General features: G+C 40.5%; 1 protein-coding gene across 3 annotated transcripts in view; it reads right to left on the bottom strand.

The window, feature by feature from the left end:
- thrab (thyroid hormone receptor alpha b) overlaps positions 1 to 14466 on the bottom strand; it is a 154496-nt gene that overhangs the window by 124682 nt on the left and 15348 nt on the right. For 2 of the 3 annotated variants that reach the window (XM_082543110.1, XM_082543111.1), the window contains exon 2: positions 5591 to 5673. The exons of the other annotated variant lie outside the window; for it this stretch is intronic. The gene's annotated coding sequence lies outside the window, so the exon portion shown is untranslated. The remainder of the gene's footprint in view (positions 1 to 5590; positions 5674 to 14466) is intronic. 3 annotated transcript variants of the gene reach the window in all.

Genomic DNA, 14466 nt, shown 5'->3' with positions numbered 1-14466 from the left:
TCGTTAATGCCAGAGTTCAGAGGACTGCTTCAAGGTGATAAGCAACAGCACCATAATTAGGCAATAATCAGATGCTCGTCTGCATACCTCAGTTGCAGAAGAGCGTCTGCTCATTTGAGTTACTGCTGCATCTCTAAAGACACCTCAAGGTGACAGCAAGGCAACAGTAACTCAAATAGCCACTCATTACAGCCAAGATATGCAGGATACGCCCAAAATGTTGAAACAGATGGGCTACAGCACCAGTAGACCACACCGACTGCCACGCCTGTCAGCTGAAGAAACTGGGGAAACTGAGTCACTAAATCTCAATCATACAGAGCACCTTTAGGATGTAGTCAAACAGGAGATTTACATTACAGACCTGCAGGAAATGTGACATGCTGTCATGTCGATACGGCCCAAAATCTCTCAGGACTGTTGAATCCATGCCATGAGGAATTAAGGGCAAAACGGGCTCACACTCAATACTAAGTATAGTATACCTAATGAAATGGCTAGTGAGTGTATGTGAACAAGGCTCTCCCTCTCTCGTCACTTCTTTCTCCCCGTGCTGCTCGAAGTGGGAAATATACTCCCGGTGTGTCTTTCGTCTGGTCTGTTTATTTTGCGTTTGGGCCACACAGCAAGTATTTCAGAGGGTGAGCGAGTGCATCTCGGTGAGTGCAGGCTTCTCTGGACTTTAACTTTTAACTAGAGCACCTTCATATATGAAGATTAAAAGTCTAGCACTGAAGTGGGGCCAACAAACAAAGGACAGGAAGAAGAGTAGATGGTGCTGAGTACTATTTCCTTCCCTGTTGTGCCATTGTGCCAGTTATCTTCAATGTCTACAACAAAGCAGTACAAATCATGTAATGAAAAGAATGCAGTTGAAAGACAATCTAAACAGGCTGTGTTGGTAAAATATATTTAATATATATTTCACGTTATCTTTTTTTCTGTGCAGCACCAATAAACTACAGTTCAAATACAAACGCGGCCCTCAGGGGTAGCTACGTTACACCACAAAACCTTTCTAATCTTTACCAATTGCGGTTTGCACTTTTCCGCTTTGACCCCAAGCAGAGCTCGCCTTTAATACAGATGTTGGCGTGATCACAAAGAAATGAATGAAATAAGTATCAGGAGACCTGCAAAAGAGGAACATTTTGTGCTTTGCAGAAAAGAGGCAAAAACCACTTCCTGTGAGTGAATGAGAGAGCCGTCCTAAAAACCACACAGTTTCATAAAAATACCACACACGCTACCTCGATAATGCTGCAGCCTAACATTATAGCTGCCCCTTGTTTACAACACAATAAACCCATATGCTGGAAAGCAAAGAGCACTTGCGCTGCACAAAAAGAAAGAAAGAAAAAAAAACCACAATAAGATAACAGTGTCATGTCTCTACTGCTTCACTGACACCCAGCCATGTTTCCAGCCAAAACGCAGGTAAACCCGCACCTGGTATTAGTCAGTGTCATTATTCAGTTATTGTTTCCATTGTTCCTGGAAATATCAAATGAAACCCTTGCTTCCTTGCAGAATAAAACTGCACTAAATTGACGCTACTCTATTCTGTCCAATCGTCCTAGAGTCTCGAGGCAGGTTATTAAGTTACTTTATTGATCACCAATGTGGAGGGGGAAAAAAGCTCATTCAAATGTCACAGAAAAGGAGACAGCATTAATACAGAGACAGCCTGAACGCTCATCTGTCTGACTGAAATGGTTTCAGTTTAAATGTCACTGTGTCTCTCTTCTACGCAGCTTTGACTGTCATACAGTTTACGTCTTCCCGTTAGTGGCAGCAAAGGCCTGAATGGCCATCTGACGAATTCAATTCAATCAAAGTGAAACTGCTGCTTGGTACGCGAGTTGTCCAAAAGCGAACGCTGGGATTACCCAGGGAGGTGATGAGTCAAACTGTCAAAGAAAAAAAGCAATTCAGCCACTGGCTTTCAGCCCACTCACACTTTGCCTATCCTGCTTTACACATCCCCAGGTACATCCTGTCTGCAGATAAGCAAAGCTCACAGATTATCTTTGCGTGAATCGGAATGCGTCCCATTTGTTTTATCAGCGACTGTGAGCTTGTGGATGCTCATTTGATTATGCTTGCTCTTGTTTATGATTGTAGCTGTGAATGCATTCCCAGGTGGATGTGTGTGTGCGTCTGTTTGCAAGTGTGTGCCAGAGCGAGAAGGTGATTCCCCTGACGGGCACGACAGATGGGGAGGGAGTGGATCTGCTCGTTCTCTCTGCCACCTGAGAGCCACGAGGGTATACAGAGGCGATGCCCGACGCTCAATCCGCTGTCAGAGGTTGCTTTGTTTTGATTTAGTCGCTCGGCGCAGCACAACAGAAAAGTCAATTGACTATAATTAGAAAAGGATTATATTGTGGTTTCTGGTTTAATAGCAATTAGCAAACTACAAAACACTCAGACGCCAAGCGTTTCATTTTTAGTCAGTACTACAATTCATAAACTGCGGTAGGCTCTGTCAACTACAGATATTTATCTTGCTGTTACAGAGTTTATCTGTGTGTTATGGGTAATCTGTGTTCTCACACAGCCAGCAAACCTGACCATTTGAGTCAAGAACTTTTATTCAAGTTTATGTCAGAAGGCAGGCCCATTTTAGAAAGGGTTTTTTTATGTATCTAAAATGCACTTGATATGTTTGCACTGATACCTACTATAATGTGCGTCACGTCATCATTCTGTTTCTAATCAAAATGCAATTGAAATACATAATCTCAGTACCACACCTAAATATCAGTTCCACCCTTTTTAGTCAGAAGTAATGACGCAGAAGTAATAACGCCCTATATTTGACACATTTTAAGCTATTAGAAAGATTTCTAACCATTTCTTCCAAGTAGAGGAGTTTGAGCATCTCTGGATCTTGCTCACAAGTGAGGCAAGACTTGAGCAGTAGATTGACACGACACAACAATAACGCAGACTGTGTATCAGTCTGTTGCGGTGAAGAGCAGGAAGGCAAAGCTGCAGATTTACCAGATGATCTGCGTTCCTATCCTCACCTACTCTTGAGAAAGCTCATTTCTGCTGTGATCTCATTCTATTAGTCTGTACCTAAAGGGTGTCTAGGCTCTGCCTGAGAGACAGAGGAAAGAGCTTAGTCATTCAAGAGGGCCTCAGAGAGCCACTATTTGAAGGTGGTTCAGGCACCTAACCAGGTGTCTTCTAGGTGAGGTATTTTAGGCGTTTCTGCTACTGGGTATCTCTGCCTGGACTATTGCCCCTTATAAAACAGATGACGGCAGATCATGGATAGTTGGATGAATGGATGGATGGATTGATTGTTACAAAAACTACTATTTCTGTCACTAAAACAAATTTTAAAGTGTGATGCAGGCTAATGGACTCAGCTTTGAGTACAATAAAATCCAACCGAAAATGACCATTTTATGTCCTATTCACTATGTAACTATACCTTTAAAAACTAGTAGGAGGTGGGGTAACTTTCCCACTGTATGTAGTAAATTCAAACAATGTGATATCAAAAAGAGGAAGAACTTCAAAGCAACTAACAATACACACAGAATTAGAGAACTATAGAAATGGGGAAGCAGCAGTTGACAACTTTCTAATAATTATGATGCTAGTTAGCTCTTTGACGTAGCCAGATGCTATCACACAACTTTTACATTTTTTGGGTACAAAGGAAACAAAAGTGTTCAGATCAATGTAAGTGTGTAGGAGTGCTCCCACACTAAACAATCAACAACGTGGCATCGTAGCAATGTGCAGTTAGGTTTCAAAAGAGAAGCACATCCATCTGTGGCACCCACCATCATACAGTCAAACCTGGATGATTCAGCTATATAGATAGTACAATCTCCAAAAATATTCAAACTTCTCCTACTTTTCCCTACCTTATTTAAAATTTCATTCAGCATTTTTTAACAATTTTAATTCAATGCGTTCAGCTGCTGTAGATGATTGGACCCTGAATTTCTCTGCTTCATATCTACCCTTTATCTACAGTATGAATGCTTTTATACAGTGCAGAGGAGCATGTTCCTGCCATTATCCCAAATGTCAAAATGAAATTTGGCTCTGCAAAGTGATGACAGTAATCAGCCAAAGTAAGTAAAGATATAGATCCATGCGTCAGTGCCCAAAGCCGCCCTCCGATTGTGACCGACTGAGTTATAAATCCTCAGAAAAACAATGGACCTAATAACACCATATCGGTTCCACATGTCAGAGTCTCTATGTTAATCTCTGATTTATATCAAATCTGTAATTCAAGCTTGTCAACTTCAAGTTCTGACCTGGGACCACCTGCATTTGGAGAATTAGCTAAAGAAATAAAAGCTTGGAAATGTCAGCAGCCTCCAGCTCTCATTCTAATGCATTTATTTAATCAACGTTAGATATGCGGTTACTCTCACTTTCCGATTGTAGACACAGGCTGTTTAACATTTATTAGGTTGCAGCTCAAAGCTTGATTGTTTCCTACTCCTCAGCCAACAGAAGTCATTACATATGAATCTTTCACTTTTACTTCTTCTGTATCAGACTCAAAACCTGATTAGGATTCAGCAGACTTCTTCCAATTACTCCATCAACCAGGGTGGTGTTAGACAGTGAGAACATGCATAAAGCAAGAAAGAGATCATCAGTCATCAGGAACGCCGCTTTGAATCAAAGACACGACTCGTCAATGAGGCACAGCATGTTAACATGTAGCAGTTATGATAAAAGGCAAAAATCCAACACGGTGCAAGACACCACTCTTGGGGAAAATCGTTGACTGTTGCAATTTCAGGAATGTAAACTGTCAGACGATACGCTGACCCGCTGCCAGCAGACAAAAAAGAAAAGCTGGCCCAGAAAATGTGTTGCAGAACAAGGTTAATTCCACCATGTCCACATTTACTGTCTTGTCAAGACTGAGTGATTCCTCAACCCTCCACAACCCTACAGGGATGTTGCACCAGTTGAGAATGTGTTTGCATAGCACGCATAATGCACTGCCCAAACACACTGTTATTGTTCTCAAAGTGTAGTTTCCTTCATTTGCCACACTGAAAAAGCTGCATACACAGGAAACAGCATATGTAAGAATCATTAAGCACATGCAAAATGCAAAACTATCTAGCATGCGATTTCCTTTGTAAATGAAGTCTGGAGCTTGTTCATACAACACATGTGACCCTTGAGGTGCTTAGGTGGCAAATAGAATCAGGTTTGCTAACATAGCTCGTCTGGAAAGATGAGGAAACGCTCTGGATAGATTATTTTTGATCGTTTTCCAATGTTCTGGACATTCTTGACAGGTGGAAACCATGGGAACCTGACAAACATGTCAGTGCCAGTCAATAAGTGTACAGTTCATATGTACTATATATACAGAAGTCTCCCGTAAAACAACCATAAAAAAACCCCATCAACTCTGTACCTGTGGAAATGAGACACTGTGTTCCAGTGGAAAAGTAACACCAACCACCAACCAGGCTTTTCACTGTCAATATATCACAGTACCATTACACTAACAGATCCCATTGACGAAGTCTGACAGTTAATACAAGCCGCCAGCGTTGTACACAAAGCCATGCAAACTTTTTCTTACCTTGGTTGTCAGCTGCCTTCACTTCAGTGCCCTTTCTTTAGATTTGAATACAGCTTTTATCCCAACACAGGTCTTCGCAGACTCTGCAATCAGAAGAGACAATCTGTGATTCTTCGTGTCTTTGCCAACAAAAGCAAAACATTCACCAGGCCAAAAGTTCCAGGGAGTGAAAAGGCTTTCAGAGGAATCCTGTGAGCCAAATCCTACAGATAGCCACAACTCGAGCACAAGCAAATCCACATGGCCACTGAAGCATGCATGTACTGCTAAGTCAGGGATGACATGGGAGGAGTCTGGGAGTTCAAGAGAGGAAAATCCCCAAAGGAGGCGCAAGGTTTTCTTGTCTATCAAAACCAATTTTAGATCTTCATGTGACCAGCTTACCACTAAAAACCTTAGCAGTCTAATCCTTCAACCAAATGAATTGTCTAATTCGAGGCTTTGGTCAAAGGCATCAAAACGCCGTTATAGCATGAATGTTGCCGAACTTTCAAAGGGGCAGGTATATGGAGTATACAGCTCTCCAGTACACTATGCAGATATTCGCTTTACTGTCTGCTTGGCTTCATTACACTTTGTACAAAAAGACCTTTCAATATTAACACCTATTACTGTACATAAACGAAAGACCCCAGGCAATATTAACAGACATCTCGGCCAAGTTAAATATTTTAATCAGTTGCATTAGAAAAACTGAATAATTACCACTCATGCTTCAACACATACTATCAAGGTACTTGCACACTCATGGCGATGCTGATGAACGCCAAGTAAAAAGCAAGCTGAGAGAGAGCATTCACGCTAGGCATACCTGCACTTTTTCTAAAGGCTATAAGCATAATAGAGCTGGTCTTTATATATGACCACTAAAGTAAATTATATTTAACATTGAGTTGTTTTATTCTGAACAGGCCCTTTATATCAGATCAACTGAAGTGATCTGGTAGAAGCAAATTAAATAATGTTTTGTGTGTGTTTGTGTTTCGGACAACACTAACTCAGTCTGATAAAAATGCCAACTCAAAATGGCTCGATTTTATTTAGCTTATTTTTTGATCGTGAAAAAGGAGGATTGAAATGATTAATTAATACATACAGGCAGTGAATGCAAGAGTATGGGACGAACAACCACAGATAATTGAGCCTCGCAATAGCTCAGCTAGGCATGCCAGTAAATTTATGCTCACAATAGTTTCACGCACGCTCTAATCATGTATAGCCACGGCCTACCTCTCCCCATAGGCGATGCGTACAACTGTGCTGACCTCTGTATCCTCGCTCTGCATGACTTCATGCTTTCAGCTATTTAACTCCCTCCAACTCTCCAGCCTCCCACTCTATTAGCATTTAATTGTATATAAACTGCAAAAATGTTTAACACATGCCCATGTTCATAAGATGCTGTATCTCACACCCTGTGGGAGGTGGGGGGTGCAGAGGTTGGTGCCCACATTAATGTGTACTGTGTGAAAATAGAAACAAGCACAAAAAAAGTCTGTTTTACAGCATCACATGAGCGGGGCTACAGGCTAAGATGAATGCATGTGAGTTTCTGAAATTGAAGACAATAGTTCAACCAGAATGTAGTCAGAAAATATGCCAATGACATGGCAAGTTTCACAACTCCTACAAGAAGGCAAAAGGTTGGGCCTTCCTGGGGATTTATGCACAACTACATGTAGGGTCGACACAGCCCGCTACTATTGTCAATGAGCTGTCCGGTACTGTCAGTTCCTCTTGTTTGATTTCCAGCCAGAAAATATCAGTCATCCTCTTTTTACAAGGATGCAGGATATGTTATAGGCTCTGCAAAGATTCACCTCAGAAATCTAAATCTGGTGGATTGTACAGCAACATTGATCCTGTGTGAGTCTGAAGTCTTCTTGTCATTGTTTTAATGGCGCCGAACCAACGCATTGCCTTTTTCCTACTGTTCTTCCAATAACGATGTCCTTTTTTAATGACTATTCTGTTCTGATGACATGTTCAAAGTTGGCGTGTCATATCTTTTGTCTTTCCAGTGACGTTGATGGCTTGATTTCTTCCAAGATTGATTTGTTGGTCCTTCTGGTGGCTGTCTATGGTTTTAATAAAATCCTTCTACAGCACCACGTACAATTTGTCGACTGTCCTGTTTTCCCCAGGAAAACTTTCCCCAACTATAGGTCCCCATGGAGAAAAAAAAAGTGAAAATCAATGTTTTCATCGGCTAAGAAATGTCCTTAGATTTGAAGACCTTATCCAATGAGTTCGTCGTTGCCTTGCCCACTGCGATTCTCCTTTGACTTCCAAGGTAAATGAGGCCTCAGAATCATCATTGATCACAGCAAAAAGTTAAAAATAAGTAAGTATAATAGTAGTAACAATAATCTGAATACAGCTAATGTCAACAGTGCAAAACATCAGGATCCTTTTTAAGGACGCTACTGTTACGTACACACAAATACGTTCACATGCTTATATGTCAAGAGAATAACAAAGTCCGGAAAACAGATGCCTCCCGAGCGTAGTTAACAATGTGACATGTAAAGAAATACGTTCAAAGCTCTGACTGAGATATCCACACACAACTGAACACACTTGGTATCTTTACATCATAATCTTCTGTTTGGCATACTAGATATATTTCCATAGCTTGTATCATTATCTGATGACTTTCAGTCGCAGACGCACATCACCGCTGACACTTTTCCTCTTGACCTGACAGGCAGCACACATAAAATCATATCTTGCACTGAAAAGATAATGATGAAGTTATTCATTAAAAGACAGCTTGTTGGCGGCACAATCAACGGGAATGAGAAACAGAAATGGTGGCCTTTGGGTGTTAGATGTTGTCTCACAGCTGTTGCTGCTTCACAAATTAAAATATAAAGATATGCAGAGGCTACGTGGATTGATTATTCTCATTTTCATTTTATGCTGGGAACACAAAAAACCACGGTGACAGCTAATAACTTAAAAGGTACTTTTGGCTACACTTTTTTCCCCAAAGGGTCGCTACAGCAGATGGATCTGGGTGTTTTCCTTATTGTCCAGGTTTGTGATGCAACCCACCCCCAATCTATCAGGGCTTGGGAACAGCATTAGTGTCTCCTTCCAGTGGTAGCCAATAAAATAATGGACCTAAAAACTTACACAAGACCTCACCACACCTAATCTCAGTGAACTAATTTCAGAAGCAGTTTGTTAGTGCTACCTAATGCTTGTAAAGCAGGGAGGTCTATTAAAAGGCCTTTAATTTTTAACAGAATGAACCAGAGAGGCCAAGCCTTACTACTCATGGACTGATCAAACGAAAAAAAAAAAGGATTGTACCATCATCCAATCACGCACAACTTCACACCGGATCTCTTCGATAAATTAGCTCTAAGTTGAAGAAATGTACGTTTCTGCAACCAATACTCTTCATTTGATAAGAGTGATCGAGTTTGGCAGCCATGCATTTGATTGTTCAGTTAACCCATATGCTAACCCAGCTCTTAGGACTTGGGGAGGGATAAATATGCATCCTCACAGGTGGCAGAGAGAAGAGGTAAACCTGACAGGAAACCTACATTATAAAATCTATTTAAAAGAGAAATAAGTTGGTGTTTGTAGTTAATGATACTTTATTTTGTGCCGTACACTAGTGCTGGTATGCAAGAAGGGTCCAGACGTACCAAGCTTTAACTTATTAACAACGCTAGCAGTCATTGCAGCAAACTCTTCAGCGGCATCTTACTCCCCATGCGACATTTTCCATAATGCACCGTGCTGAGCTCACCAAAAATCATAAAGGATCAATCAGACTCCAAAACAGACTTAAAGCAATGAGCTGCGTTCAGGATCAACATGTTAAACATATTAGAGAATTAACAGCTATTTTTAGAGTTTTTATTAGAGTGTAGACTGGAAATCAGGGAGAGGGTAGGGGGCACACACACTGTACCCTTTACCATATAGTCAACTGCTGAACCAGGTGAGCTACACCAGCACCCTGCTAAGCTATAGCTTGATGTAAATCAAAATGTAAACGTTATTCACGCACTTGTAGGCTCATCCAACCAAGATCTCACTCTGTGAGTCTCGTTCCCTTACAAGTTCTCTTGCTACATGTAAGGAGACAGCACCTCTCCAGATTTTTGTTTTGCTATATGAAAACCCGGTGCTTTATTCTGAAAGAGTTGGAACACAAAAAGAAGATGCTATTCGGAAAGAAAATCCACAGAGCTTGAAGCTCATTGGATAACGCCTAAGTGCTAAACAAAACAAAGGACTTACATGGAGTAACGCATACTAGGAAGGCTTTATTGCACTGGAGTATTAGACAGCTCATTTCTTTATCAGCATTGATTAATCTATTTTGATAGCCAACAACCGGCTTTAGCAGTTGCACCTTTATTGCACTACTATTGTTGTGGTGTTTAAACACGGGCATAAAAATATCACCCGAGCCAAACATCATTACTTGAGTAATTTGTCTGAGCAAATAAAAGATAAGCAGGGAGCAGAGATTACAAATGGCAGTATATGAGCTTCTCATTAATATTCCTGCCTCCGATCGTGATGCACAAAAAGAACAGGTGATACAAAGAGGAGTAAAAATGCTCTTTTTCTAACTTGTCAGCCTGAGAGAGACTGACTTGTTTCCTCAACAGCATAACATGTCTTCACATGAGCTTCATTCTTGTGACATGCTTTGGTGCACAGCGACACACAGCCACACCGAGAGGTCAATGCCTGATTTAAAGGTTCAGCAGATGTTCACAACAGATTACGTATGCGGCAGTTTTAAAAGCATTAAATAATATCAGGTGTTCCTTGAGGCTTTTTCCCTTCTTTCTTTTTTTTTTTTTTTTTTTTTCCCCCTTCTTTCTTGAGTCTCACCACATAATGAATACAACACAAGCCCCCTTCATCCCAGATGCTTGTTTGGAAGATGTTTGGAAGATGATATAGCAAATATAACTGGATTTGGGGCAGTTTTTCCATATTTTAGCAGTGACTACAACTGATGCTTTTAGGATGAGTAAACCCAGTGATACTATGCTAGGATGTTTTTGTTGAATCTGCAAATGTGAGAGATTTGGTGGCATTTCTGTCTACACTTAGCCACTTTATTAGGTGCACCTTGAGTCACATAATGATATAATATTTTCAGCATAATATCTCCTGTAGCCTCAGTCTCTTACTCTTAGCTGTTAGAAGTAGCACCTGGTGTGGACAACATGTCGGGTATTCAGGATGCTCGGTTCGCTTCGGTTGCAGAAGAGCATATTTGAGCTGCTGTTGCCTGTCAGCATGAAGCAGTCTGACCATTTTCCACTAACCGCTGATATCAACAAGGCAGTTTCATCCAGAAAACTTCAATTTACTGCATATTTTCTCTTTTGAAACTGCAGTAAATCAGCAGTTTCAGAAATACTAAGATCAGTCCATCTGGCAACCATGCAACATTCAAAGTCACATAATTAATTTTTACTCCCAATTCTAAGAACTTCTGTTTAAGATTCAGCAGGTCATCTTGACCATGTCTACATGCCTGAATGCGTTGAGTTGCTGCCAAGTGACTGGCTCATAAGAAATTTGTGTTAACAAGGAGATGAACAGATGTCACTAATGAAGTTCCCAATGAGTGTATGCAAAGGTAAGTACTCAGAACAGTAATGGGGATTGTAGGAATTCCTCTCCCAGTTCTATGACAATGTATGCTGGCTGTGTCCAGATGATGGCTCCACCCACCCAGGTAATAAGCTGTTTGTCCCTCTGCCTTCTCAAAGACAGTCTAGGACCAAAAAAACAAGAATCAGACTGAGGGCCATCTTCTTCCCCAGAGCTCACACCTCATGCCTACAAAGACAGGGACATGCACTTTACAACATGTAACTGCAATGCTACCTACTGTTTATGTTTCCCTATTGGGTTTATTTATTTAATGGGTTTCTGTCTGTGTGTTCAATATCAGCTGTTTAAAGATGATAACTACCTCACAGAATTTCATTATGTGACTGAATAATGACAAAGAATCTTTAAAACCTTGGATAAACCCAGTGATATATACAGTAACAACTAGGAAGCTCTGACCCTGATTATTGTTAGAATTTTTATTTTATTTTATTTTCCAGAAGAAAAGCAAAATGGCTCATGTTAAAAAAAAAATTTAAAAAAAAAAGTGTCACACAACATCAAGAAAACTCGATTCACTTTTGCCCTGACTGAAAAATAAAATGCCATTACTTTCTGCTCTTCAATCAGAAGTCCATCAGAAAAGCAGGTGATGGAAAAGGGAGCGAGTACGAGTCTGTTTGTTTGCTCTGCAATCATTCTGAGACCGCATAAAAGGATATTTACTAACAGGCTGTTACGTTTTCTTGCAAAGCTGTTTCAGCTTTAAGTATCGTTCCATTTTCTCGTCATGAGCTTTTCAGTCTTCGAGTTTAAAATAAAAAAAAAAAAAATCAGTATGCCGGTCCTGCAAACCAATATTTTGCAAGCACAGTGTGATGCTTATCTTCACAATAATAAAAGAAGATGACAGCTTCTGTGAGGACTGTTAATCCTTTTAGATAAATCTCAGCTTTAGTACCGAGCCATTTATCCAAAGCTTGACATTTTAAAATGCATCAAGTTCTTCCACATGAAAATAGAACAGGACGGCGCACTGAAGGGAAGACTACTGTTCCCAATGATCAATTTGTAACCATGGAAACAGTAAATAGCCAATCAAAATCAACCACACTCACACATTGCATGTCAATGTAAATGCACAATATGGAGGCTGCTTTGCCTACAAGCCGGTAGCCCTTTTTTTTTTAAAGTAAAAAAAACAAAAACAAACAGCTATAATAAAGACATTTAATGCAAATGCATGAAGTGCTGCACACTGCTGTATGCTGAGTATGAAGAAAGCAAGCAAACAGCAGTGAAGGTAATACAAAGTACAGTCTATAAACAGTGTAACCTGTATATTGTGGCCAAACTGAGCAGGTTGTTTGGCTTTTTTGCTCCACAATTGTGACGTCACGTAAGTGCTTTGGAATTACAACATTATCCGTGTTGTTTCCTGTGGGAGCAGGCCTCATTGTGAGGTGCTGGTACTGATAAGCGGCTATTGGTCACTTTTTGCTGTTTTAACAAACAGTTATTTTCAGTTTTTTTAAAAAACCCCGCAAACATTTTATTGCATTTTATTGGCAAAATAATTAACTAGAATAAAGAGAAAATAACTGACCCTGTGCTCCTTACAGCACACATATGAATAAACGTTATTGTTTCCTTTCGGGGATTTCCTGTTAAAATGAATTCTGAGGGGACCCAGGCTGCTGTTTTGGAAAGCTGCTGTCATGCATTTATAACTAATGCTTCCTAAAAGAAGTCGGCTAAATGCTGTCAATGCCAGAGAATAGCCTCAAAAGGAAATGTTGCAGGCTCTCCCTCTTTGCCAAACCACCCGCTGAATCACGTCCATATGTTTGCACAGTATGCAAATCACGCAGAGTTACTTAAATGTAAATTAGAGTGAATGCATGCCTCCATCTGTGTGTGTGTGTGTGCATTCAAGAGCCCCTCTTTCCAAACCCGTTGACCCGGTCTAACATCAGCATCTATAGAACTCCACACATGCATCTGATGGTCCTTTATTTTGACTTTGTTGCAATATTTATTCCGCTAACGCTCATTCCAGCTCTAATCCGATTCATTGTTCCTCCGCGGCTCTGTCTACAGAGTTAAGTCAATTCCACATGGAATTAATCCAGTGTGCTTTACTTTTGGAACACTCTGTTGGTTTGCGTAGTTTAAAAGCTTAGCTGTTACGTATGGGCTTGAACACGCACTCTCACTCACAAACACACAGTGCTGTAACAGAGCCAATGAGGAGATTGATCAGCTGGGTTGCGTCCAAATTAAAGGCAGTCCTCTGCAGCCATGCCAGGCATAATAACTTTCTCCTCCCTTTGCACTTTTCTTTGGCTGGAATAGTGGGAGAGTTGGGGGGGGTGCATGCGAGACAAAGTAAGATAAAGAAGGAAAGAGAAGCAATTGGATAAAGTCTTGACACCCATCTTAGAAAAAGAAATGCCTGGCTCTTAGATGTCTGACCTATTTTCAGCTTTTGCTCTCTCTTTCTCTCTAATTTCCTTCCTTTCTCTAATCTAGAGTAAAGAAGCTCTGGGACTCTGATTCACTGAAGCAGCAGTGTGCCGCAGGACCAAAGCCAGCACAGACAAACACGTATACGTGATCTAGAGTATAGCACCAGACCATGCTCTGCTTCAACTGCTGACAGTTTTATATCCTTTGAGTGGCCTTTTATGGGGATGTGTGTACCCTATGCACGGCAGGCGCATGTACTGTATGAGCTCATCAGTATGCATGGCGAGAGGCCTTTGTTCCCAAAGAAACGGTTCAATAATCAATTATTCACTCGCTGGAAATACACTGGTGCTCATTTCTAACAATAAAATCTGTTGGCACAACAGTTGGATGCAAAAACAAAATACATATTTATTGCATTTCTGAAGCACACAATCGACTCACATTAGGCCAAAACGATGAACATACAGTATGGCATTAAATAGAGTGATAAGACATAATGGCGCCCTCCCACCAGTTGTTTTAATGCATATTACTTTCACATTATATAGTGTTTTCTGTATTTCAGTTTTTCGAGTGCACTACGCTTACTACATAACTTTTTCTGCATATTTCGCAGTTGCTTCGAGTTAGTTTTAAAGGTACAGTTTCCCCAAATTAGTAAAAAATAAAAGGATAGGTGGGAGAGATGTTATTTTTTTTAAAAGTAACATTTATCTAGAGCTGGGCGATATGAGATTTTTTCATATCACGATATGTTTTTTTCATTTCAGGCAATAACGATATCTATCACGATATAA

Source organism: Aulonocara stuartgranti (assembly GCF_965226115.1).
Source record: "Aulonocara stuartgranti genome assembly, chromosome: 8".
Lineage (NCBI taxonomy): Eukaryota > Metazoa > Chordata > Actinopteri > Cichliformes > Cichlidae > Aulonocara > Aulonocara stuartgranti.
The sequence above is the reverse complement of the archived record's forward strand: the minus strand, read 5'-3'. Positions and strand labels throughout refer to the sequence as shown.